The sequence below is a fragment of the Clarias gariepinus genome, chromosome 14, assembly GCF_024256425.1.
Source record: "Clarias gariepinus isolate MV-2021 ecotype Netherlands chromosome 14, CGAR_prim_01v2, whole genome shotgun sequence".
In the NCBI taxonomy this organism is placed as follows: domain Eukaryota; kingdom Metazoa; phylum Chordata; class Actinopteri; order Siluriformes; family Clariidae; genus Clarias; species Clarias gariepinus.
The window spans coordinates 6,816,780-6,843,164 of NC_071113.1; the positions used below are offsets into that span (position 1 = coordinate 6,816,780).

Consider the following 26,385-nt stretch of genomic DNA (forward strand, 5'->3'; position numbering starts at 1 on the left):
TTTGAGATAGTGCACAGAGATGATAAAAGGCTCTTTGTGGAATTGCTCACAAATCACTTTCATCGCTGTTTTAATAGAGGTGAATTGAAGGACCTTTCACTCAGGGCATGAAAACAATGTGAAGCAGGAGTTCCTGCAGCCTATTCCAGCCTTGATTTTTTCCTCTCTGGATAGCATTAAGAATTCTCTATTTCTCACCAGCAAAAAGCCTGATTTAGGACAAAGGATTGAACAAGACCTCAGTTTGTTAAAGTATCTTTTCATACAGATTGGAGTCGAGGGAGTTTCTGCAGCTCTTATAAGTAATGGTGACAAAAGCAACCACTTTTCTGGTTACACATTGTAGCAGGTAGTCTGCTGCAGCTCCCAAAGTTGTCGCAAAGCCTTTTCATGTGGAAATGCTGTCCACAAAGACAATTCTGGCCCTGTTTAAATGGACTGGAATGAATAAAAAACATAAATGTGTTCGTAAGAAATACTAGAAACCTTGATCCTTTGTTCCCCATAATGTCTTGAGGAATGATGTCAGGAGTTGAGCATTCCGTCTGAGCACCTCCCCCGAAAGGCATGTTGGCTCGTTGGTCTAGGCGTATGATTCTTGCTTTGGGTGCGAGAGGTCCCGGGTTCAAATCCCGGACGAGCCCTGGTTTTACATTGAACAAGAAGTTGACCTCTCTGTGGAACAAGTGGTTCTGACAAGGGTGCTTGGTTCATGAGAGGTCAAGAAAGGTTCCAACTCCAGTTAAGTCCATAATTCTCTGTCCAGCTGCACCACTGTGTCATGGCTGATCATTCCTTGTGAAAACAAAGCCATGTTTCCAAGGCTCACCACTTTACATGTTAATTCCTTTTCAACAAAACCATCTTAAAACATGAGGAGGCCAGGCAGATGTAATACACCAGGGGCAAATGAACAAATAAAGTTCTTCTTAGTTATGATTGATGATATACTGCTGCAACTCCTGCAGGAATTACAAACCCTGCTTGTGAGATTTGCTGTCATCCACGACACTTGTACTCTAGCCCTGCTCGACTTGAGTGTAAAGGGCACAACCATACAGACGTTGCGAAGAAAGCCTGGGTGACTTGAACTTTCCCCCCACTTAATTTGCTCTGCAACCCTATGTGTTGAGTATTACCTGCAGACATGTGCTGAAAAACATTGAAAATATACAGTTACCAGCCAACAGCCATCAAGTACTCCCACAGTCTGGCTCGTTGGTCTAGGGGTATGATTCTCGCTTAGGGTGCGAGAGGTCCCGGGTTCAAATCCCGGATGAGCCCTGATTTTAAAGTGACCACTCTGAGCGGAACATCACAGTGACTTTTCTCAGTGAGATCCTGGTTGAACCCCTATTTTACAGTGACCACTCTCCGTGGAACATCACACACTGCAACCTTGGACAGATGTATCTGATTAGCCTGGTGGTTAATGAGAGATTTCAGGTTCCAAATCAGAACATAAGTCCCTGTCAACCAGATCTTGTCTTTAAGCAAATCCTTGTTTCCCAGACTCATGCACATCAGGTTCATTCTGCTTCTACAAAAACATCTTGAGACGTAAACAGTACAGTTCTTGAGATAGTGCACAGAGATGATAAAAGGCTCTTTGTGGAATTGCTCACAAATCACTTTCATCGCTGTTTTAATAGAGGTGAATTGAAGGACCTTTCACTCAGGGCATGAAAACAATGTGAAGCAGGAGTTCCTGCAGCCTATTCCAGCCTTGATTTTTTCCTCTCTGGATAGCATTAAGAATTCTCTATTTCTCACCAGCAAAAAGCCTGATTTAGGACAAAGGATTGAACAAGACCTTAGTTTGTTAAAGTATCTTTTTATACAGATTGGAGTCGAGGGAGTTTCTGCAGCTCTTATAAGTAATGGTGACAAAAGCAACCACTTTTCTGGTTACACATTGTAGCAGGTAGTCTGCTGCAGCTCCCAAAGTTGTTGCAAAGCCTTTTCATGTGGAAACGCTGTCTACAAAGACAATTCTGGCCCTGTTTAAATGGACTGGAATAATAAAAACCATAAATGTGTTCTGAAGAACTACTAGAAACCTTGATCCTTTGTTCCCCATAATGTCTTGAGGAATAATGCCAGGAGTTGAGCATTCCATCTGAGCACCTCTCCCGAAAGGCATGCTGGCTCGTTGGTCTAGGCGTATGATTCTCGCTTCGGGTGCGAGAGGTCCCGGGTTCAAATCCCGGACGAGCCCTGGTTTTACATTGAACAAGAAGTTGACCTCTCTGTGGAACAAGTGGTTCTGACAAGGGTGCTTGGTTCATGAGAGGTCAAGAAAGGTTCCAACTCCAGTTGAGTCCATAATTCTCTGTCCAGCTGCACCACTGTGACATGGCTGATCATTCCTTGTGAAAACAAAGCCATGTTTCCAAGGCTCACCACTTTACATGTTAATTCCTTTTCAACAAAACCATCTTAAAACATGAGGAGGCCAGGCAGATGTAATACACCAGGGGCAAATGAACAAATAAAGTTCTTCTTAGTTATGATTGATGATATACTGCTGCAACTCCTGCAGGAATTACAAACCCTGCTTGTGAGATTTGCTGTCATCCACGACACTTGTACTCTAGCCCTGCTCGACTTGAGTGTAAAGGGCACAACCATACAGACGTTGCGAAGAAAGCCTGGGTGACTTGAACTTTCCCCCCACTTAATTTGCTCTGCAACCCTATGTGTTGAGTATTACCTGCAGACATGTGCTGAAAAACATTGAAAATATACAGTTACCAGCCAACAGCCATCAAGTACTCCCACAGTCTGGCTCGTTGGTCTAGGGGTATGATTCTCGCTTAGGGTGCGAGAGGTCCTGGGTTCAAATCCCGGATGAGCCCTGATTTTAAAGTGACCACTCTGAGCGGAACATCACAGTGACTTTTCTCAGTGAGATCCTGGTTGAACCCCTATTTTACAGTGACCACTCTCCGTGGAACATCACACACTGCAACCTTGGACAGATGTATCTGATTAGCCTGGTGGTTAATGAGAGATTTCAGGTTCCAAATCAGAACATAAGTCCCTGTCAACCAGATCTTGTCTTTAAGCAAATCCTTGTTTCCCAGACTCATGCACATCAGGTTCATTCTGCTTCTACAAAAACATCTTGAGACGTAAACAGTACAGTTCTTGAGATAGTGCACAGAGATGATAAAAGGCTCTTTGTGGAATTGCTCACAAATCACTTTCATCGCTGTTTTAATAGAGGTGAATTGAAGGACCTTTCACTCAGGGCATGAAAACAATGTGAAGCAGGAGTTCCTGCAGCCTATTCCAGCCTTGATTTTTTCCTCTCTGGATAGCATTAAGAATTCTCTATTTCTCACCAGCAAAAAGCCTGATTTAGGACAAAGGATTGAACAAGACCTTAGTTTGTTAAAGGATTTTTTTTATACAGATTGGAGTCGAGGGAGTTTCTGCAGCTCTTATAAGTAATGGTGACAAAAGCAACCACTTTTCTGGTTACACATTGTAGCAGGTAGTCTGCTGCAGCTCCCAAAATTGTTGCAAAGCCTTTTCATGTGGAAACGCTGTCTACAAAGACAATTCTGGCCCTGTTTAAATGGACTGGAATAATAAAAACCATAAATGTGTTCTGAAGAACTACTAGAAACCTTGATCCTTTGTTCCCCATAATGTCTTGAGGAATAATGCCAGGAGTTGAGCATTCCATCTGAGCACCTCTCCCGAAAGGCATGCTGGCTCGTTGGTCTAGGCGTATGATTCTCGCTTCGGGTGCGAGAGGTCCCGGGTTCAAATCCCGGACGAGCCCTGGTTTTACATTGAACAAGAAGTTGACCTCTCTGTGGAACAAGTGGTTCTGACAAGGGTGCTTGGTTCATGAGAGGTCAAGAAAGGTTCCAACTCCAGTTGAGTCCATAATTCTCTCTCCAGCTGCACCACTGTGACATGGCTGATCATTCCTTGTGAAAACAAAGCCATTTTTCCAAGGCCCACCACTTTACAGGTTAATTCCTTTTCAACAAAACCATCTTAAAACATGAAGAGGCCAGGCAGATGTAATACACCAGGGGCAAATCAACAAATAAAGTTCTTCTTAGTTATGATTGATGATATACTGCTGCAACTCCTGCAGGAATTACAAACCCTGCTTGTGAGATTTGCTGTCTTCCACGACACTTGCACTCTAGCCCTGTTCGACTTGAGTGTAAAGGGCACAACCATACAGACGTTGCAAAGAAAGCCTGGATGACTTGAACTTTCCCCCCACTTAATTTGCTCTGCAACCCTATGTGTTGAGTATTACCTGCAGACATGTGCTGAAAAACATTGAAAATATACAGTTACCAGCCAACAGCCATCCCGTACTCCCACAGTTTGGCTCGTTGGTCTAGGGGTATGATTCTCGCTTAGGGTGCGAGAGGTCCCGGGATCAAATCCTGATTTAAAAGTGACCACTCTGAGCAGAACATCACAGTGACTTTTCTCAGTGAGATCCTGGTTGAACCCCTATTTTACAGTGACCACTCTCCGTGGAACATCACACACTGCAACCTTGGACAGATGTATCTGATTAGCCTGGTGGTTAATGAGAGGTTTCAGGTTCCAAATCAGAACATAAGTCCCTGTCAACCAGATCTTGTCTTTAAGCAAATCCTTGTTTCCCAGACTCATGCACATCAGGTTCATTCTGCTTCTACAAAAACATCTTGAGACGTAAACAGTACAGTTTTTGAGATAGTGCACAGAGATGATAAAAGGCTCTTTGTGGAATTGCTCACAAATCACTTTCATCGCTGTTTTAATAGAGGTGAATTGAAGGACCTTTCACTCAGGGCATGAAAACAATGTGAAGCAGGAGTTCCTGCAGCCTATTCCAGCCTTGATTTTTTCCTCTCTGGATAGCATTAAGAATTCTCTATTTCTCACCAGCAAAAAGCCTGATTTAGGACAAAGGATTGAACAAGACCTCAGTTTGTTAAAGTATCTTTTCATACAGATTGGAGTCGAGGGAGTTTCTGCAGCTCTTATAAGTAATGGTGACAAAAGCAACCACTTTTCTGGTTACACATTGTAGCAGGTAGTCTGCTGCAGCTCCCAAAGTTGTCGCAAAGCCTTTTCATGTGGAAATGCTGTCCACAAAGACAATTCTGGCCCTGTTTAAATGGACTGGAATGAATAAAAAACATAAATGTGTTCGTAAGAAATACTAGAAACCTTGATCCTTTGTTCCCCATAATGTCTTGAGGAATGATGTCAGGAGTTGAGCATTCCGTCTGAGCACCTCCCCCGAAAGGCATGTTGGCTCGTTGGTCTAGGCGTATGATTCTCGCTTTGGGTGCGAGAGGTCCCGGGTTCAAATCCCGGACGAGCCCTGGTTTTACATTGAACAAGAAGTTGACCTCTCTGTGGAACAAGTGGTTCTGACAAGGGTGCTTGGTTCATGAGAGGTCAAGAAAGGTTCCAACTCCAGTTAAGTCCATAATTCTCTGTCCAGCTGCACCACTGTGTCATGGCTGATCATTCCTTGTGAAAACAAAGCCATGTTTCCAAGGCTCACCACTTTACATGGTAATTCCTTTTCAACAAAACCATCTTAAAACATGAGGAGGCCAGGCAGATGTAATACACCAGGGGCAAATCAACATGCACATCAGGTTCATTCTGCTTCTACAAAAACATCTTGAGACGTAAACAGTACAGTTCTTGAGATAGTGCACAGAGATGATAAAAGGCTCTTTGTGGAATTGCTCACAAATCACTTTCATCGCTGTTTTAATAGAGGTGAATTGAAGGACCTTTCACTCAGGGCATGAAAACAATGTGAAGCAGGAGTTCCTGCAGCCTATTCCAGCCTTGATTTTTTCCTCTCTGGATAGCATTAAGAATTCTCTATTTCTCACCAGCAAAAAGCCTGATTTAGGACAAAGGATTGAACAAGACCTCAGTTTGTTAAAGTATCTTTTCATACAGATTGGAGTCGAGGGAGTTTCTGCAGCTCTTATAAGTAATGGTGACAAAAGCAACCACTTTTCTGGTTACACATTGTAGCAGGTAGTCTGCTGCAGCTCCCAAAGTTGTCGCAAAGCCTTTTCATGTGGAAACGCTGTCCACAAAGACAATTCTGGCCCTGTTTAAATGGACTGGAATTAATAAAAAACATAAATGTGTTCTGAAGAACTACTAGAAACCTTGATCCTTTGTTCCCCATAATGTCTTGAGGAATGATGTCAGGAGTTGAGCATTCCGTCTGAGCACCTCCCCCGAAAGGCATGCTGGCTCGTTGGTCTAGGCGTATGATTCTCGCTTTGGGTGTGAGAGGTCCCGGGTTCAAATCCTGGACGAGCCCTGTTTTTACATTGAACAAGAAGTTGACCTCTCTGTGGAACAAGTGGTTCTGACAAGGGTGCTTGGTTCATGAGAGGTCAAGAAAGGTTCCAACTCCAGTTGAGTCCATAATTCTCTGTCCAGCTGCACCACTGTGACATGGCTGATCATTCCTTGTGAAAACAAAGCCATGTTTCCAAGGCTCACCACTTTACATGTTAATTCCTTTTCAACAAAACCATCTTAAAACATGAGGAGGCCAGGCAGATGTAATACACCAGGGGCAAATCAACAAATAAAGTTCTTCTTAGTTATGATTGATGATATACTGCTGCAACTCCTGCAGGAATTACAAACCCTGCTTGTGAGATTTGCTGTCATCCACGACACTTGTACTCTAGCCCTGCTCGACTTGAGTGTAAAGGGCACAACCATACAGACGTTGCGAAGAAAGCCTGGGTGACTTGAACTTTCCCCCCACTTAATTTGCTCTGCAACCCTATGTGTTGAGTATTACCTGCAGACATGTGCTGAAAAACATTGAAAATATACAGTTACCAGCCAACAGCCATCCCGTACTCCCACAGTTTGGCTCGTTGGTCTAGGGGTATGATTCTCGCTTAGGGTGCGAGAGGTCCCGGGATCAAATCCTGATTTAAAAGTGACCACTCTGAGCAGAACATCACAGTGACTTTTCTCAGTGAGATCCTGGTTGAACCCCTATTTTACAGTGACCACTCTCCGTGGAACATCACACACTGCAACCTTGGACAGATGTATCTGATTAGCCTGGTGGTTAATGAGAGGTTTCAGGTTCCAAATCAGAACATAAGTCCCTGTCAACCAGATCTTGTCTTTAAGCAAATCCTTGTTTCCCAGACTCATGCACATCAGGTTCATTCTGCTTCTACAAAAACATCTTGAGACGTAAACAGTACAGTTTTTGAGATAGTGCACAGAGATGATAAAAGGCTCTTTGTGGAATTGCTCACAAATCACTTTCATCGCTGTTTTAATAGAGGTGAATTGAAGGACCTTTCACTCAGGGCATGAAAACAATGTGAAGCAGGAGTTCCTGCAGCCTATTCCAGCCTTGATTTTTTCCTCTCTGGATAGCATTAAGAATTCTCTATTTCTCACCAGCAAAAAGCCTGATTTAGGACAAAGGATTGAACAAGACCTCAGTTTGTTAAAGTATCTTTTCATACAGATTGGAGTCGAGGGAGTTTCTGCAGCTCTTATAAGTAATGGTGACAAAAGCAACCACTTTTCTGGTTACACATTGTAGCAGGTAGTCTGCTGCAGCTCCCAAAGTTGTCGCAAAGCCTTTTCATGTGGAAATGCTGTCCACAAAGACAATTCTGGCCCTGTTTAAATGGACTGGAATGAATAAAAAACATAAATGTGTTCGTAAGAAATACTAGAAACCTTGATCCTTTGTTCCCCATAATGTCTTGAGGAATGATGTCAGGAGTTGAGCATTCCGTCTGAGCACCTCCCACGAAAGGCATGTTGGCTCGTTGGTCTAGGCGTATGATTCTTGCTTTGGGTGCGAGAGGTCCCGGGTTCAAATCCCGGACGAGCCCTGGTTTTACATTGAACAAGAAGTTGACCTCTCTGTGGAACAAGTGGTTCTGACAAGGGTGCTTGGTTCATGAGAGGTCAAGAAAGGTTCCAACTCCAGTTAAGTCCATAATTCTCTGTCCAGCTGCACCACTGTGTCATGGCTGATCATTCCTTGTGAAAACAAAGCCATGTTTCCAAGGCTCACCACTTTACATGTTAATTCCTTTTCAACAAAACCATCTTAAAACATGAGGAGGCCAGGCAGATGTAATACACCAGGGGCAAATCAACATGCACATCAGGTTCATTCTGCTTCTACAAAAACATCTTGAGACGTAAACAGTACAGTTCTTGAGATAGTGCACAGAGATGATAAAAGGCTCTTTGTGGAATTGCTCACAAATCACTTTCATCGCTGTTTTAATAGAGGTGAATTGAAGGACCTTTCACTCGGCATGAAAACAATGTGAAGCAGGAGTTCCTGCAGCCTATTCCAGCCTTGATTTTTTCCTCTCTGGATAGCATTAAGAATTCTCTATTTCTCACCAGCAAAAAGCCTGATTTAGGACAAAGGATTGAACAAGACCTCAGTTTGTTAAAGTATCTTTTCATACAGATTGGAGTCGAGGGAGTTTCTGCAGCTCTTATAAGTAATGGTGACAAAAGCAACCACTTTTCTGGTTACACATTGTAGCAGGTAGTCTGCTGCAGCTCCCAAAGTTGTCGCAAAGCCTTTTCATGTGGAAACGCTGTCCACAAAGACAATTCTGGCCCTGTTTAAATGGACTGGAATTAATAAAAAACATAAATGTGTTCTGAAGAACTACTAGAAACCTTGATCCTTTGTTCCCCATAATGTCTTGAGGAATGATGTCAGGAGTTGAGCATTCCGTCTGAGCACCTCCCCCGAAAGGCATGCTGGCTCGTTGGTCTAGGCGTATGATTCTCGCTTTGGGTGTGAGAGGTCCCGGGTTCAAATCCTGGACGAGCCCTGTTTTTACATTGAACAAGAAGTTGACCTCTCTGTGGAACAAGTGGTTCTGACAAGGGTGCTTGGTTCATGAGAGGTCAAGAAAGGTTCCAACTCCAGTTGAGTCCATAATTCTCTGTCCAGCTGCACCACTGTGACATGGCTGATCATTCCTTGTGAAAACAAAGCCATGTTTCCAAGGCTCACCACTTTACATGTTAATTCCTTTTCAACAAAACCATCTTAAAACATGAGGAGGCCAGGCAGATGTAATACACCAGGGGCAAATCAACAAATAAAGTTCTTCTTAGTTATGATTGATGATATACTGCTGCAACTCCTGCAGGAATTACAAACCCTGCTTGTGAGATTTGCTGTCATCCACGACACTTGTACTCTAGCCCTGCTCGACTTGAGTGTAAAGGGCACAACCATACAGACGTTGCGAAGAAAGCCTGGGTGACTTGAACTTTCCCCCCACTTAATTTGCTCTGCAACCCTATGTGTTGAGTATTACCTGCAGACATGTGCTGAAAAACATTGAAAATATACAGTTACCAGCCAACAGCCATCCCGTACTCCCACAGTTTGGCTCGTTGGTCTAGGGGTATGATTCTCGCTTAGGGTGCGAGAGGTCCCGGGATCAAATCCTGATTTAAAAGTGACCACTCTGAGCAGAACATCACAGTGACTTTTCTCAGTGAGATCCTGGTTGAACCCCTATTTTACAGTGACCACTCTCCGTGGAACATCACACACTGCAACCTTGGACAGATGTATCTGATTAGCCTGGTGGTTAATGAGAGGTTTCAGGTTCCAAATCAGAACATAAGTCCCTGTCAACCAGATCTTGTCTTTAAGCAAATCCTTGTTTCCCAGACTCATGCACATCAGGTTCATTCTGCTTCTACAAAAACATCTTGAGACGTAAACAGTACAGTTTTTGAGATAGTGCACAGAGATGATAAAAGGCTCTTTGTGGAATTGCTCACAAATCACTTTCATCGCTGTTTTAATAGAGGTGAATTGAAGGACCTTTCACTCAGGGCATGAAAACAATGTGAAGCAGGAGTTCCTGCAGCCTATTCCAGCCTTGATTTTTTCCTCTCTGGATAGCATTAAGAATTCTCTATTTCTCACCAGCAAAAAGCCTGATTTAGGACAAAGGATTGAACAAGACCTCAGTTTGTTAAAGTATCTTTTCATACAGATTGGAGTCGAGGGAGTTTCTGCAGCTCTTATAAGTAATGGTGACAAAAGCAACCACTTTTCTGGTTACACATTGTAGCAGGTAGTCTGCTGCAGCTCCCAAAGTTGTCGCAAAGCCTTTTCATGTGGAAATGCTGTCCACAAAGACAATTCTGGCCCTGTTTAAATGGACTGGAATGAATAAAAAACATAAATGTGTTCGTAAGAAATACTAGAAACCTTGATCCTTTGTTCCCCATAATGTCTTGAGGAATGATGTCAGGAGTTGAGCATTCCGTCTGAGCACCTCCCCCGAAAGGCATGTTGGCTCGTTGGTCTAGGCGTATGATTCTTGCTTTGGGTGCGAGAGGTCCCGGGTTCAAATCCCGGACGAGCCCTGGTTTTAGATTGAACAAGAAGTTGACCTCTCTGTGGAACAAGTGGTTCTGACAAGGGTGCTTGGTTCATGAGAGGTCAAGAAAGGTTCCAACTCCAGTTAAGTCCATAATTCTCTGTCCAGCTGCACCACTGTGTCATGGCTGATCATTCCTTGTGAAAACAAAGCCATGTTTCCAAGGCTCACCACTTTACATGTTAATTCCTTTTCAACAAAACCATCTTAAAACATGAGGAGGCCAGGCAGATGTAATACACCAGGGGCAAATCAACATGCACATCAGGTTCATTCTGCTTCTACAAAAACATCTTGAGACGTAAACAGTACAGTTCTTGAGATAGTGCACAGAGATGATAAAAGGCTCTTTGTGGAATTGCTCACAAATCACTTTCATCGCTGTTTTAATAGAGGTGAATTGAAGGACCTTTCACTCGGCATGAAAACAATGTGAAGCAGGAGTTCCTGCAGCCTATTCCAGCCTTGATTTTTTCCTCTCTGGATAGCATTAAGAATTCTCTATTTCTCACCAGCAAAAAGCCTGATTTAGGACAAAGGATTGAACAAGACCTCAGTTTGTTAAAGTATCTTTTCATACAGATTGGAGTCGAGGGAGTTTCTGCAGCTCTTATAAGTAATGGTGACAAAAGCAACCACTTTTCTGGTTACACATTGTAGCAGGTAGTCTGCTGCAGCTCCCAAAGTTGTTGCAAAGCCTTTTCATGTGGAAACGCTGTCTACAAAGACAATTCTGGCCCTGTTTAAATGGACTGGAATAATAAAAACCATAAATGTGTTCTGAAGAACTACTAGAAACCTTGATCCTTTGTTCCCCATAATGTCTTGAGGAATAATGCCAGGAGTTGAGCATTCCATCTGAGCACCTCTTCCGAAAGGCATGCTGGCTCGTTGGTCCAGGCGTATGATTCTCGCTTCGGGTGCGAGAGGTCCCGGGTTCAAATCCCGGACGAGCCCTGGTTTTACATTGAACAAGAAGTTGACCTCTCTGTGGAACAAGTGGTTCTGACAAGGGTGCTTGGTTCATGAGAGGTCAAGAAAGGTTCCAACTCCAGTTGAGTCCATAATTCTCTGTCCAGCTGCACCACTGTGACATGGCTGATCATTCCTTGTGAAAACAAAGCCATTTTTCCAAGGCCCACCACTTTACAGGTTAATTCCTTTTCAACAAAACCATCTTAAAACATGAAGAGGCCAGGCAGATGTAATACACCAGGGGCAAATCAACAAATAAAGTTCTTCTTAGTTATGATTGAAGATATACTGCTGCAACTCCTGCAGGAATTACAAACCCTGCTTGTGAGATTTGCTGTCTTCCACGACACTTGTATTCTAGCCCTGTTCGACTTGAGTGTAAACGGCACAACCATACAGACGTTGTGAATAAAGCCTGGGTGACTTGAACTTTTCCCCCCCTTAATTTGCTCTGCAACCCTATGTGTTGAGTATTACCTGCAGACATGTGCTGAAAACCATTGAAAATATACAGTCACCAGCCAAACAGCCATCCCGTACTCCCACAGTCTGGCTCGTTGGTCTAGGGGTATGATTCTCGCTTAGGGTGCGAGATGTCCCGGGTTCAAATCCCAGAGGAGCCCTGATTTAAAAGTGACCACTCTGAGTGGAACATTACAGTGACTTTTCTCAGTGAGATCCTGGTTGAACCCCGATTTTACAGTGACCACTCTCCGTGGAACATCACACACTGCAACCTTGGACAGATGTATCTGATTAGCCTGGTGGTTAATGAGAGGTTTCAGGTTCCAAATCGGAACATATGTCCCTGTCAACCAGATCTTGTCTTTAAGCAAATCCTTGTTTCCCAGACTAAGCCTTGATTTTTTCCTCTCTGGATAGCATTAAGAATTCTCTATTTCTAACCAGCAAAAAGCCTGATTTAGGACAAAGGATTGAACAAGACCTCAGTTTGTTAAAGTATCTTTTCATACAGATTGGAGTCGAGGGAGTTTCTGCAGCTCTTATAAGTAATGGTGACAAAAGCAACCACTTTTCTGGTTACACACTGTAGCAGGTAGTCTGCTGCAGCTCCCAAAGTTGTCGCAAAGCCTTTTCATGTGGAAATGCTGTCCACAAAGACAATTCTGGCCCTGTTTAAATGGATTGGAATGAATAAAAAACATAAATGTGTTCTGAAGAAATACTAGAAACCTTGATCCTTTGTTCCCCATAATGTCTTGAGGAATGATGTCAGGAGTTGAGCATTCCGTCTGAGCACCTCCCCCGAAAGGCATGCTGGCTCGTTGGTCTAGGCGTATGATTCTCGCTTTGGGTGCGAGAGGTCCCGGGTTCAAATCCCGGACGAGCCCTGTTTTTACATTGAACAAGAAGTTGACCTCTCTGTGGAACAAGTGGTTCTGACAAGGGTGCTTGGTTCATGAGAGGTCAAGAAAGGTTCCAACTCCAGTTGAGTCCATAATTCTCTCTCCAGCTGCACCACTGTGACATGGCTGATCATTCCTTGTGAAAACAAAGCCATTTTTCCAAGGCCCACCACTTTACAGGTTAATTCCTTTTCAACAAAACCATCTTAAAACATGAAGAGGCCAGGCAGATGTAATACACCAGGGGCAAATCAACAAATAAAGTTCTTCTTAGTTATGATTGAAGATATACTGCTGCAACTCCTGCAGGAATTACAAACCCTGCTTGTGAGATTTGCTGTCATCCACGACACTTGTATTCTAGCCCTGTTCGACTTGAGTGTAAAGGGCACAACCATACAGACGTTGTGAATAAAGCCTGGGTGACTTGAACTTTCCCCCCACTTAATTTGCTCTGCAACCCTATGTGTTGAGTATTACCTGCAGACATGTGCTGAAAAACATTGAAAATATACAGTTACCAGCCAACAGCCATCCTGCTCCACAGTCTGGCTCGTTGGTCTAGGAGTATGATTCTCGCTTAGGGTGCGAGAGGTCCCGGGTTCAAATCCCAGACGAGCCCTGATTTAAAAGTGACCACTCTGAGCGGAACATCACAGTGACTTTTCTCAGTGAGATCCTGGTTGAACCCCGATTTTACAGTGACCACTCTCCGTGGAACATCACACACTGCAACCTTGGACAGAAGTTTCTGATTAGCCTGGTGGTTAATGAGAGGTTTCAGGTTCCAAATCAGAACATAAGTCCCTGTCAACCAGATCTTGTCTTTAAGCAAATCCTTGTTTCCCAGACTCATGCACATCAGGTTCATTCTGCTTCTACAAAAACATCTTGAGACGTAAACAGTACAGTTCTTGAGATAGTGCACAGAGATGATAAAAGGCTCTTTGTGGAATTGCTCACAAATCACTTTCATCGCTGTTTTAATAGAGGTGAATTGAAGGACCTTTCACTCAGGGCATGAAAACAATGTGAAGCAGGAGTTCCTGCAGCCTATTCCAGCCTTGATTTTTTCCTCTCTGGATAGCATTAAGAATTCTCTATTTCTCACCAGCAAAAAGCCTGATTTAGGACAAAGGATTGAACAAGACCTCAGTTTGTTAAAGTATCTTTTCATACAGATTGGAGTCGAGGGAGTTTCTGCAGCTCTTATAAGTAATGGTGACAAAAGCAACCACTTTTCTGGTTTCACATTGTAGCAGGTAGTCTGCTGCAGCTCCCAAAGTTGTTGCAAAGCCTTTTCATGTGGAAACGCTGTCTACAAAGACAATTCTGGCCCTGTTTAAATGGACTGGAATAATAAAAACCATAAATGTGTTCTGAAGAACTACTAGAAACCTTGATCCTTTGTTCCCCATAATGTCTTGAGGAATAATGCCAGGAGTTGAGCATTCCATCTGAGCACCTCTTCCGAAAGGCATGCTGGCTCGTTGGTCTAGGCGTATGATTCTCGCTTCGGGTGCGAGAGGTCCCGGGTTCAAATCCCGGACGAGCCCTGGTTTTACATTGAACAAGAAGTTGACCTCTCTGTGGAACAAGTGGTTCTGACAAGGGTGCTTGGTTCATGAGAGGTCAAGAAAGGTTCCAACTCCAGTTGAGTCCATAATTCTCTCTCCAGCTGCACCACTGTGACATGGCTGATCATTCCTTGTGAAAACAAAGCCATTTTTCCAAGGCCCACCACTTTACAGGTTAATTCCTTTTCAACAAAACCATCTTAAAACATGAAGAGGCCAGGCAGATGTAATACACCAGGGGCAAATCAACAAATAAAGTTCTTCTTAGTTATGATTGAAGATATACTGCTGCAACTCCTGCAGGAATTACAAACCCTGCTTGTGAGATTTGCTGTCTTCCACGACACTTGTATTCTAGCCCTGTTCGACTTGAGTGTAAACGGCACAACCATACAGACGTTGTGAATAAAGCCTGGGTGACTTGAACTTTTCCCCCCCTTAATTTGCTCTGCAACCCTATGTGTTGAGTATTACCTGCAGACATGTGCTGAAAACCATTGAAAATATACAGTTACCAGCCAAACAGCCATCCCGTACTCCCACAGTCTGGCTCGTTGGTCTAGGGGTATGATTCTCGCTTAGGGTGCGAGATGTCCCGGGTTCAAATCCCAGAGGAGCCCTGATTTAAAAGTGACCACTCTGAGCGGAACATCACAGTGACTTTTCTCAGTGAGATCCTGGTTGAACCCCGATTTTACAGTGACCACTCTCCGTGGAACATCACACACAGCAACCTTGGACAGATGTATCTGATTAGCCTGGTGGTTAATGAGAGGTTTCAGGTTCCAAATCGGAACATAAGTCCCTGTCAACCAGATCTTGTCTTTAAGCAAATCCTTGTTTCCCAGACTCAGCCTTGATTTTTTCCTCTCTGGATAGCATTAAGAATTCTCTATTTCTCACCAGCAAAAAGCCTGATTTAGGACAAAGGATTGAACAAGACCTCAGTTTGTTAAAGTATCTTTTCATACAGATTGGAGTCGAGGGAGTTTCTGCAGCTCTTATAAGTAATGGTGACAAAAGCAACCACTTTTCTGGTTACACATTGTAGCAGGTAGTCTGCTGCAGCTCCCAAAGTTGTCGCAAAGCCTTTTCATGTGGAAATGCTGTCCACAAAGACAATTCTGGCCCTGTTTAAATGGATTGGAATGAATAAAAAACATAAATGTGTTCTGAAGAAATACTAGAAACCTTGATCCTTTGTTCCCCATAATGTCTTGAGGAATGATGTCAGGAGTTGAGCATTCCGTCTGAGCACCTCCCCCGAAAGGCATGCTGGCTCGTTGGTCTAGGCGTATGATTCTCGCTTCGGGTGCGAGAGGTCCCGCGTTCAAATCCCGGACGAGCCCTGTTTTTACATTGAACAAGAAGTTGACCTCTCTGTGGAACAAGTGGTTCTGACAAGGGCGCTTGGTTCATGAGAGGTCAAGAAAGGTTCCAACTCCAGTTGAGTCCATAATTCTCTCTCCAGCTGCACCACTGTGACATGGCTGATCATTCCTTGTGAAAACAAAGCCATTTTTCCAAGGCCCACCACTTTACAGGTTAATTCCTTTTCAACAAAACCATCTTAAAACATGAAGAGGCCAGGCAGATGTAATACACCAGGGGCAAATCAACAAATAAAGTTCTTCTTAGTTATGATTGAAGATATACTGCTGCAACTCCTGCAGGAATTACAAACCCTGCTTGTGAGATTTGCTGTCATCCACGACACTTGTATTCTAGCCCTGTTCGACTTGAGTGTAAAGGGCACAACCATACAGACGTTGTGAATAAAGCCTGGGTGACTTGAACTTTCCCCCCACTTAATTTGCTCTGCAACCCTATGTGTTGAGTATTACCTGCAGACATGTGCTGAAAAACATTGAAAATATACAGTTACCAGCCAACAGCCATCCTGCTCCACAGTCTGGCTCGTTGGTCTAGGGGTATGATTCTCGCTTAGGGTGCGAGATGTCCCGGGTTCAAATCCCAGAGGAGCCCTGATTTAAAAGTGACCACTCTGAGCGGAACATCACAGTGACTTTTCTCAGTGAGATCCTGGTTGAACCCCGATTTTACAGTGACCACTCTCCGTGGAACATCACACACAGCAACCTTGGACAGATGTATCTGATTAGCCTGGTGGTTAATGAGAGGTTTCAGGTTCCAAATCGGAACATAAGTCCCTGTCAACCAGATCTTGTCTTTAAGCAAATCCTTGTTTCCCAGACTCAGCCTTGATTTTTTCCTCTCTGGATAGCATTAAGAATTCTCTATTTCTCACCAGCAAAAAGCCTGATTTAGGACAAAGGATTGAACAAGACCTCAGTTTGTTAAAGTATCTTTTCATACAGATTGGAGTCGAGGGAGTTTCTGCAGCTCTTATAAGTAATGGTGACAAAAGCAACCACTTTTCTGGTTACACATTGTAGCAGGTAGTCTGCTGCAGCTCCCAAAGTTGTCGCAAAGCCTTTTCATGTGGAAATGCTGTCCACAAAGACAATTCTGGCCCTGTTTAAATGGATTGGAATGAATAAAAAACATAAATGTGTTCTGAAGAAATACTAGAAACCTTGATCCTTTGTTCCCCATAATGTCTTGAGGAATGATGTCAGGAGTTGAGCATTCCGTCTGAGCACCTCCCCCGAAAGGCATGCTGGCTCGTTGGTCTAGGCGTATGATTCTCGCTTCGGGTGCGAGAGGTCCCGCGTTCAAATCCCGGACGAGCCCTGTTTTTACATTGAACAAGAAGTTGACCTCTCTGTGGAACAAGTGGTTCTGACAAGGGCGCTTGGTTCATGAGAGGTCAAGAAAGGTTCCAACTCCAGTTGAGTCCATAATTCTCTCTCCAGCTGCACCACTGTGACATGGCTGATCATTCCTTGTGAAAACAAAGCCATTTTTCCAAGGCCCACCACTTTACAGGTTAATTCCTTTTCAACAAAACCATCTTAAAACATGAAGAGGCCAGGCAGATGTAATACACCAGGGGCAAATCAACAAATAAAGTTCTTCTTAGTTATGATTGAAGATATACTGCTGCAACTCCTGCAGGAATTACAAACCCTGCTTGTGAGATTTGCTGTCATCCACGACACTTGTATTCTAGCCCTGTTCGACTTGAGTGTAAAGGGCACAACCATACAGACGTTGTGAATAAAGCCTGGGTGACTTGAACTTTCCCCCCACTTAATTTGCTCTGCAACCCTATGTGTTGAGTATTACCTGCAGACATGTGCTGAAAAACATTGAAAATATACAGTTACCAGCCAACAGCCATCCTGCTCCACAGTCTGGCTCGTTGGTCTAGGGGTATGATTCTCGCTTAGGGTGCGAGAGGTCCTGGGTTCAAATCCCGGACGAGCCCTGATTTAAAAGTGACCACTCTGAGCGGAACATCACAGTGACTTTTCTCAGTGAGATCCTGGTTGAACCCTGATTTTACAGTGACCACTCTCCGTGGAACATCACACACTGCAACCTTGGACAGAAGTTTCTGATTAGCCTGGTGGTTAATGAGAGGTTTCAGGTTCCAAATCAGAACATAAGTCCCTGTCAACCAGATCTTGTCTTTAAGCAAATCCTTGTTTCCCAGACTCATGCACATCAGGTTCATTCTGCTTCTACAAAAACATCTTGAGACGTAAACAGTACAGTTCTTGAGATAGTGCACAGAGATGATAAAAGGCTCTTTGTGGAATTGCTCACAAATCACTTTCATCGCTGTTTTAATAGAGGTGAATTGAAGGACCTTTCACTCAGGGCATGAAAACAATGTGAAGCAGGAGTTCCTGCAGCCTATTCCAGCCTTGATTTTTTCCTCTCTGGATAGCATTAAGAATTCTCTATTTCTCACCAGCAAAAAGCCTGATTTAGGACAAAGGATTGAACAAGACCTCAGTTTGTTAAAGTATCTTTTCATACAGATTGGAGTCGAGGGAGTTTCTGCAGCTCTTATAAGTAATGGTGACAAAAGCAACCACTTTTCTGGTTACACATTGTAGCAGGTAGTCTGCTGCAGCTCCCAAAGTTGTTGCAAAGCCTTTTCATGTGGAAACGCTGTCTACAAAGACAATTCTGGCCCTGTTTAAATGGACTGGAATAATAAAAACCATAAATGTGTTCTGAAGAACTACTAGAAACCTTGATCCGTTGTTCCCCATAATGTCTTGAGGAATAATGCCAGGAGTTGAGCATTCCATCTGAGCACCTCTTCCGAAAGGCATGCTGGCTCGTTGGTCTAGGCGTATGATTCTCGCTTCGGGTGCGAGAGGTCCCGGGTTCAAATCCCGGACGAGCCCTGGTTTTACATTGAACAAGAAGTTGACCTCTCTGTGGAACAAGTGGTTCTGACAAGGGTGCTTGGTTCATGAGAGGTCAAGAAAGGTTCCAACTCCAGTTGAGTCCATAATTCTCTGTCCAGCTGCACCACTGTGACATGGCTGATCATTCCTTGTGAAAACAAAGCCATTTTTCCAAGGCCCACCACTTTACAGGTTAATTCCTTTTCAACAAAACCATCTTAAAACATGAAGAGGCCAGGCAGATGTAATACACCAGGGGCAAATCAACAAATAAAGTTCTTCTTAGTTATGATTGAAGATATACTGCTGCAACTCCTGCAGGAATTACAAACCCTGCTTGTGAGATTTGCTGTCTTCCACGACACTTGTATTCTAGCCCTGTTCGACTTGAGTGTAAACGGCACAACCATACAGACGTTGTGAATAAAGCCTGGGTGACTTGAACTTTTCCCCCCCTTAATTTGCTCTGCAACCCTATGTGTTGAGTATTACCTGCAGACATGTGCTGAAAAACATTGAAAATATACAGTTACCAGCCAAACAGCCATCCCGTACTCCCACAGTCTGGCTCGTTGGTCTAGGGGTATGATTCTCGCTTAGGGTGGATTTTACAGTGACCACTCTCCGTGGAACATCACACACTGCAACCTTGGACAGATGTATCTGATTAGCCTGGTGGTTAATGAGAGGTTTCAGGTTCCAAATCAGAACATAAGTCCCTGTCAACCAGATCTTGTCTTTAAGCAAATCCTTGTTTCCCAGACTCAGCCTTGATTTTTTCCTCTCTGGATAGCATTAAGAATTCTCTATTTCTCACCAGCAAAAAGCCTGATTTAGGACAAAGGATTGAACAAGACCTCAGTTTGTTAAAGTATCTTTTCATACAGATTGGAGTCGAGGGAGTTTCTGCAGCTCTTATAAGTAAGGGTGACAAAAGCAACCACTTTTCTGGTTACACATTGTAGCAGGTAGTCTGCTGCAGCTCCCAAAGTTGTCGCAAAGCCTTTTCATGTGGAAACGCTGTCCACAAAGACAATTCTGGCCCTGTTTAAATGGACTGGAATTAATAAAATACATAAATGTGTTCTGAAGAACTACTAGAAACCTTGATCCTTTGTTCCCCATAATGTCTTGAGGAATGATGTCAGGAGTTGAGCATTCCGTCTGAGCACCTCCCCCGAAAGGCATGCTGGCTCGTTGGTCTAGGCGTATAATTCTCGCTTTGGGTGCGAGAGGTCCCGGGTTCAAATCCCGGACGAGCCCTGGTTTTACATTGAACAAGAAGTTGACCTCTCTGTGGAACAAGTGGTTCTGACAAGGGTGCTTGGTTCATGAGAGGTCAAGAAAGGTTCCAACTCCAGTTGAGTCCATAATTCTCTGTCCAGCTGCACCACTGTGACATGGCTGATCATTCCTTGTGAAAACAAAGCCATGTTTCCAAGGCTCACCACTTTACATGTTAATTCCTTTTCAACAAAACCATCTTAAAACATGAGGAGGCCAGGCAGATGTAATACACCAGGGGCAAATCAACAAATAAAGTTCTTCTTAGTTATGATTGAAGATATACTGCTGCAACTCCTGCAGGAATTACAAACCCTGCTTGTGAGATTTGCTGTCATCCACGACACTTGTATTCTAGCCCTGTTCGACTTGAGTGTAAAGGGCACAACCATACAGACGTTGTGAATAAAGCCTGGGTGACTTGAACTTTCCCCCCACTTAATTTGCTCTGCAACCCTATGTGTTGAGTATTACCTGCAGACATGTGCTGAAAAACATTGAAAATATACAGTTACCAGCCAAACAGCCATCCCGTACTCCCACAGTCTGGCTCGTTGGTCTAGGGGTATGATTCTCGCTTAGGGTGGATTTTACAGTGACCACTCTCCGTGGAACATCACACACTGCAACCTTGGACAGATGTATCTGATTAGCCTGGTGGTTAATGAGAGGTTTCAGGTTCCAAATCAGAACATAAGTCCCTGTCAACCAGATCTTGTCTTTAAGCAAATCCTTGTTTCCCAGACTCAGCCTTGATTTTTTCCTCTCTGGATAGCATTAAGAATTCTCTATTTCTCACCAGCAAAAAGCCTGATTTAGGACAAAGGATTGAACAAGACCTCAGTTTGTTAAAGTATCTTTTCATACAGATTGGAGTCGAGGGAGTTTCTGCAGCTCTTATAAGTAAGGGTGACAAAAGCAACCACTTTTCTGGTTACACATTGTAGCAGGTAGTCTGCTGCAGCTCCCAAAGTTGTCGCAAAGCCTTTTCATGTGGAAACGCTGTCCACAAAGACAATTCTGGCCCTGTTTAAATGGACTGGAATTAATAAAAAACATAAATGTGTTCTGAAGAACTACTAGAAACCTTGATCCTTTGTTCCCCATAATGTCTTGAGGAATGATGTCAGGAGTTGAGCATTCCGTCTGAGCACCTCCCCCGAAAGGCATGCTGGCTCGTTGGTCTAGGCGTATAATTCTCGCTTTGGGTGCGAGAGGTCCCGGGTTCAAATCCCGGACGAGCCCTGGTTTTACATTGAACAAGAAGTTGACCTCTCTGTGGAACAAGTGGTTCTGACAAGGGTGCTTGGTTCATGAGAGGTCAAGAAAGGTTCCAACTCCAGTTGAGTCCATAATTCTCTGTCCAGCTGCACCACTGTGACATGGCTGATCATTCCTTGTGAAAACAAAGCCATGTTTCCAAGGCTCACCACTTTACATGTTAATTCCTTTTCAACAAAACCATCTTAAAACATGAGGAGGCCAGGCAGATGTAATACACCAGGGGCAAATCAACAAATAAAGTTCTTCTTAGTTATGATTGAAGATATACTGCTGCAACTCCTGCAGGAATTACAAACCCTGCTTGTGAGATTTGCTGTCATCCACGACACTTGTATTCTAGCCCTGTTCGACTTGAGTGTAAAGGGCACAACCATACAGACGTTGTGAATAAAGCCTGGGTGACTTGAACTTTCCCCCCACTTAATTTGCTCTGCAACCCTATGTGTTGAGTATTACCTGCAGACATGTGCTGAAAAACATTGAAAATATACAGTTACCAGCCAACAGCCATCCTGCTCCACAGTCTGGCTCGTTGGTCTAGGAGTATGATTCTCGCTTAGGGTGCGAGAGGTCCCGGGTTCAAATCCCGGACGAGCCCTGATTGAAAAGTGACCACTCTGAGCGAAACATCACAGTGACTTTTCTCAGTGAGATCCTGGTTGAACCCCGATTTTACAGTGACCACTCTCCGTGGAACATCACACACTGCAACCTTGGACAGAAGTTTCTGATTAGCCTGGTGGTTAATGAGAGGTTTCAGGTTCCAAATCAGAACATAAGTCCCTGTCAACCAGATCTTGTCTTTAAGCAAATCCTTGTTTCCCAGACTCATGCACATCAGGTTCATTCTGCTTCTACAAAAACATCTTGAGACGTAAACAGTACAGTTTTTGAGATAGTGCACAGAGATGATAAAAGGCTCTTTGTGGAATTGCTCACAAATCACTTTCATCGCTGTTTTAATAGAGGTGAATTGAAGGACCTTTCACTCAGGGCATGAAAACAATGTGAAGCAGGAGTTCCTGCAGCCTATTCCAGCCTTGATTTTTTCCTCTCTGGATAGCATTAAGAATTCTCTATTTCTCACCAGCAAAAAGCCTGATTTAGGACAAAGGATTGAACAAGACCTCAGTTTGTTAAAGTATCTTTTCATACAGATTGGAGTCGAGGGAGTTTCTGCAGCTCTTATAAGTAATGGTGACAAAAGCAACCACTTTTCTGGTTACACATTGTAGCAGGAAGTCTGCTGCAGCTCCCAAAGTTGTCGCAAAGCCTTTTCATGTGGAAATGCTGTCCACAAAGACAATTCTGGCCCTGTTTAAATGGACTGGAATAATAAAAACCATAAATGTGTTCTGAAGAACTACTAGAAACCTTGATCCTTTGTTCCCCATAATGTCTTGAGGAATAATGCCAGGAGTTGAGCATTCCATCTGAGCACCTCTTCCGAAAGGCATGCTGGCTCGTTGGTCTAGGCGTATGATTCTCGCTTCGGGTGCGAGAGGTCCCGGGTTCAAATCCCGGACGAGCCCTGGTTTTACATTGAACAAGAAGTTGACCTCTCTGTGGAACAAGTGGTTCTGACAAGGGTGCTTGGTTCATGAGAGGTCAAGAAAGGTTCCAACTCCAGTTGAGTCCATAATTCTCTCTCCAGCTGCACCACTGTGACATGGCTGATCATTCCTTCTGAAAACAAAGCCATTTTTCCAAGGCCCACCACTTTACAGGTTAATTCCTTTTCAACAAAACCATCTTAAAACATGAAGAGGCCAGGCAGATGTAATACACCAGGGGCAAATCAACAAATAAAGTTCTTCTTAGTTATGATTGAAGATATACTGCTGCAACTCCTGCAGGAATTACAAACCCTGCTTGTGAGATTTGCTGTCTTCCACGACACTTGTATTCTAGCCCTGTTCGACTTGAGTGTAAACGGCACAACCATACAGACGTTGTGAATAAAGCCTGGGTGACTTGAACTTTTCCCCCCCTTAATTTGCTCTGCAACCCTATGTGTTGAGTATTACCTGCAGACATGTGCTGAAAACCATTGAAAATATACAGTTACCAGCCAAACAGCCATCCCGTACTCCCACAGTCTGGCTCGTTGGTCTAGGGGTATGATTCTCGCTTAGGGTGCGAGATGTCCCGGGTTCAAATCCCAGAGGAGCCCTGATTTAAAAGTGACCACTCTGAGCGGAACATCACAGTGACTTTTCTCAGTGAGATCCTGGTTGAACCCCGATTTTACAGTGACCACTCTCCGTGGAACATCACACACAGCAACCTTGGACAGATGTATCTGATTAGCCTGGTGGTTAATGAGAGGTTTCAGGTTCCAAATCGGAACATAAGTCCCTGTCAACCAGATCTTGTCTTTAAGCAAATCCTTGTTTCCCAGACTCAGCCTTGACTTTTTCCTCTCTGGATAGCATTAAGAATTCTCTATTTCTCACCAGCAAAAAGCCTGATTTAGGACAAAGGATTGAACAAGACCTCAGTTTGTTAAAGTATCTTTTCATACAGATTGGAGTCGAGGGAGTTTCTGCAGCTCTTATAAGTAATGGTGACAAAAGCAACCACTTTTCTGGTTACACATTGTAGCAGGTAGTCTGCTGCAGCTCCCAAAGTTGTCGCAAAGCCTTTTCATGTGGAAATGCTGTCCACAAAGACAATTCTGGCCCTGTTTAAATGGATTGGAATGAATAAAAAACATAAATGTGTTCTGAAGAAATACTAGAAACCTTGATCCTTTGTTCCCCATAATGTCTTGAGGAATGATGTCAGGAGTTGAGCATTCCGTCTGAGCACCTCCCCCGAAAGGCATGCTGGCTCGTTGGTCTAGGCGTATGATTCTCGCTTCGGGTGCGAGAGGTCCCGCGTTCAAATCCCGGACGAGCCCTGTTTTTACATTGAACAAGAAGTTGACCTCTCTGTGGAACAAGTGGTTCTGACAAGGGCGCTTGGTTCATGAGAGGTCAAGAAAGGTTCCAACTCCAGTTGAGTCCATAATTCTCTCTCCAGCTGCACCACTGTGACATGGCTGATCATTCCTTGTGAAAACAAAGCCATTTTTCCAAGGCCCACCACTTTACAGGTTAATTCCTTTTCAACAAAACCATCTTAAAACATGAAGAGGCCAGGCAGATGTAATACACCAGGGGCAAATCAACAAATAAAGTTCTTCTTAGTTATGATTGAAGATATACTGCTGCAACTCCTGCAGGAATTACAAACCCTGCTTGTGAGATTTGCTGTCATCCACGACACTTGTATTCTAGCCCTGTTCGACTTGAGTGTAAAGGGCACAACCATACAGACGTTGTGAATAAAGCCTGGGTGACTTGAACTTTCCCCCCACTTAATTTGCTCTGCAACCCTATGTGTTGAGTATTACCTGCAGACATGTGCTGAAAAACATTGAAAATATACAGTTACCAGCCAAACAGCCATCCCGTACTCCCACAGTCTGGCTCGTTGGTCTAGGGGTATGATTCTCGCTTAGGGTGGATTTTACAGTGACCACTCTCCGTGGAACATCACACACTGCAACCTTGGACAGATGTATCTGATTAGCCTGGTGGTTAATGAGAGGTTTCAGGTTCCAAATCAGAACATAAGTCCCTGTCAACCAGATCTTGTCTTTAAGCAAATCCTTGTTTCCCAGACTCAGCCTTGATTTTTTCCTCTCTGGATAGCATTAAGAATTCTCTATTTCTCACCAGCAAAAAGCCTGATTTAGGACAAAGGATTGAACAAGACCTCAGTTTGTTAAAGTATCTTTTCATACAGATTGGAGTCGAGGGAGTTTCTGCAGCTCTTATAAGTAAGGGTGACAAAAGCAACCACTTTTCTGGTTACACATTGTAGCAGGTAGTCTGCTGCAGCTCCCAAAGTTGTCGCAAAGCCTTTTCATGTGGAAACGCTGTCCACAAAGACAATTCTGGCCCTGTTTAAATGGACTGGAATTAATAAAAAACATAAATGTGTTCTGAAGAACTACTAGAAACCTTGATCCTTTGTTCCCCATAATGTCTTGAGGAATGATGTCAGGAGTTGAGCATTCCGTCTGAGCACCTCCCCCGAAAGGCATGCTGGCTCGTTGGTCTAGGCGTATAATTCTCGCTTTGGGTGCGAGAGGTCCCGGGTTCAAATCCCGGACGAGCCCTGGTTTTACATTGAACAAGAAGTTGACCTCTCTGTGGAACAAGTGGTTCTGACAAGGGTGCTTGGTTCATGAGAGGTCAAGAAAGGTTCCAACTCCAGTTGAGTCCATAATTCTCTGTCCAGCTGCACCACTGTGACATGGCTGATCATTCCTTGTGAAAACAAAGCCATGTTTCCAAGGCTCACCACTTTACATGTTAATTCCTTTTCAACAAAACCATCTTAAAACATGAGGAGGCCAGGCAGATGTAATACACCAGGGGCAAATCAACAAATAAAGTTCTTCTTAGTTATGATTGAAGATATACTGCTGCAACTCCTGCAGGAATTACAAACCCTGCTTGTGAGATTTGCTGTCATCCACGACACTTGTATTCTAGCCCTGTTCGACTTGAGTGTAAAGGGCACAACCATACAGACGTTGTGAATAAAGCCTGGGTGACTTGAACTTTCCCCCCACTTAATTTGCTCTGCAACCCTATGTGTTGAGTATTACCTGCAGACATGTGCTGAAAAACATTGAAAATATACAGTTACCAGCCAACAGCCATCCTGCTCCACAGTCTGGCTCGTTGGTCTAGGAGTATGATTCTCGCTTAGGGTGCGAGAGGTCCCGGGTTCAAATCCCGGACGAGCCCTGATTGAAAAGTGACCACTCTGAGCGAAACATCACAGTGACTTTTCTCAGTGAGATCCTGGTTGAACCCCGATTTTACAGTGACCACTCTCCGTGGAACATCACACACTGCAACCTTGGACAGAAGTTTCTGATTAGCCTGGTGGTTAATGAGAGGTTTCAGGTTCCAAATCAGAACATAAGTCCCTGTCAACCAGATCTTGTCTTTAAGCAAATCCTTGTTTCCCAGACTCATGCACATCAGGTTCATTCTGCTTCTACAAAAACATCTTGAGACGTAAACAGTACAGTTTTTGAGATAGTGCACAGAGATGATAAAAGGCTCTTTGTGGAATTGCTCACAAATCACTTTCATCGCTG

The 26,385-nt window shown here is 43.8% G+C and overlaps 16 non-coding genes across 16 annotated transcripts; all 16 read left to right on the forward strand.

Moving 5' to 3' along the window:
* The first annotated feature begins 572 nt into the window (after nt 1–572).
* On the forward strand, nt 573–644 carry trnap-ugg (transfer RNA proline (anticodon UGG)). Its single transcript has one exon. It is a non-coding gene; the product is annotated as a tRNA-Pro (tRNA).
* A 568-nt stretch (nt 645–1,212) lies between these two features.
* On the forward strand, nt 1,213–1,284 carry trnap-agg (transfer RNA proline (anticodon AGG)). Its single transcript has one exon. It is a non-coding gene; the product is annotated as a tRNA-Pro (tRNA).
* An 862-nt stretch (nt 1,285–2,146) lies between these two features.
* Nucleotides 2,147–2,218, forward strand: trnap-cgg (transfer RNA proline (anticodon CGG)). The gene has a single exon. It is a non-coding gene; the product is annotated as a tRNA-Pro (tRNA).
* Nucleotides 2,219–2,786: 568 nt separating this feature from the next.
* On the forward strand, nt 2,787–2,858 carry trnap-agg (transfer RNA proline (anticodon AGG)). The gene has a single exon. It is a non-coding gene; the product is annotated as a tRNA-Pro (tRNA).
* An 863-nt stretch (nt 2,859–3,721) lies between these two features.
* On the forward strand, nt 3,722–3,793 carry trnap-cgg (transfer RNA proline (anticodon CGG)). The gene has a single exon. It is a non-coding gene; the product is annotated as a tRNA-Pro (tRNA).
* Nucleotides 3,794–5,285: 1,492 nt separating this feature from the next.
* trnap-ugg (transfer RNA proline (anticodon UGG)) lies at nt 5,286–5,357 on the forward strand. Its single transcript has one exon. It is a non-coding gene; the product is annotated as a tRNA-Pro (tRNA).
* Nucleotides 5,358–7,823: 2,466 nt separating this feature from the next.
* trnap-ugg (transfer RNA proline (anticodon UGG)) lies at nt 7,824–7,895 on the forward strand. The gene has a single exon. It is a non-coding gene; the product is annotated as a tRNA-Pro (tRNA).
* Nucleotides 7,896–10,359: 2,464 nt separating this feature from the next.
* Nucleotides 10,360–10,431, forward strand: trnap-ugg (transfer RNA proline (anticodon UGG)). Its single transcript has one exon. It is a non-coding gene; the product is annotated as a tRNA-Pro (tRNA).
* An 899-nt stretch (nt 10,432–11,330) lies between these two features.
* On the forward strand, nt 11,331–11,402 carry trnap-cgg (transfer RNA proline (anticodon CGG)). The gene has a single exon. It is a non-coding gene; the product is annotated as a tRNA-Pro (tRNA).
* Nucleotides 11,403–12,700: 1,298 nt separating this feature from the next.
* trnap-ugg (transfer RNA proline (anticodon UGG)) lies at nt 12,701–12,772 on the forward strand. The gene has a single exon. It is a non-coding gene; the product is annotated as a tRNA-Pro (tRNA).
* A 1,499-nt stretch (nt 12,773–14,271) lies between these two features.
* Nucleotides 14,272–14,343, forward strand: trnap-cgg (transfer RNA proline (anticodon CGG)). Its single transcript has one exon. It is a non-coding gene; the product is annotated as a tRNA-Pro (tRNA).
* A 3,301-nt stretch (nt 14,344–17,644) lies between these two features.
* On the forward strand, nt 17,645–17,716 carry trnap-agg (transfer RNA proline (anticodon AGG)). The gene has a single exon. It is a non-coding gene; the product is annotated as a tRNA-Pro (tRNA).
* An 862-nt stretch (nt 17,717–18,578) lies between these two features.
* trnap-cgg (transfer RNA proline (anticodon CGG)) lies at nt 18,579–18,650 on the forward strand. Its single transcript has one exon. It is a non-coding gene; the product is annotated as a tRNA-Pro (tRNA).
* Nucleotides 18,651–21,747: 3,097 nt separating this feature from the next.
* Nucleotides 21,748–21,819, forward strand: trnap-agg (transfer RNA proline (anticodon AGG)). The gene has a single exon. It is a non-coding gene; the product is annotated as a tRNA-Pro (tRNA).
* Nucleotides 21,820–22,681: 862 nt separating this feature from the next.
* Nucleotides 22,682–22,753, forward strand: trnap-cgg (transfer RNA proline (anticodon CGG)). The gene has a single exon. It is a non-coding gene; the product is annotated as a tRNA-Pro (tRNA).
* Nucleotides 22,754–25,954: 3,201 nt separating this feature from the next.
* On the forward strand, nt 25,955–26,026 carry trnap-agg (transfer RNA proline (anticodon AGG)). Its single transcript has one exon. It is a non-coding gene; the product is annotated as a tRNA-Pro (tRNA).
* Nucleotides 26,027–26,385: the final 359 nt, after the last annotated feature.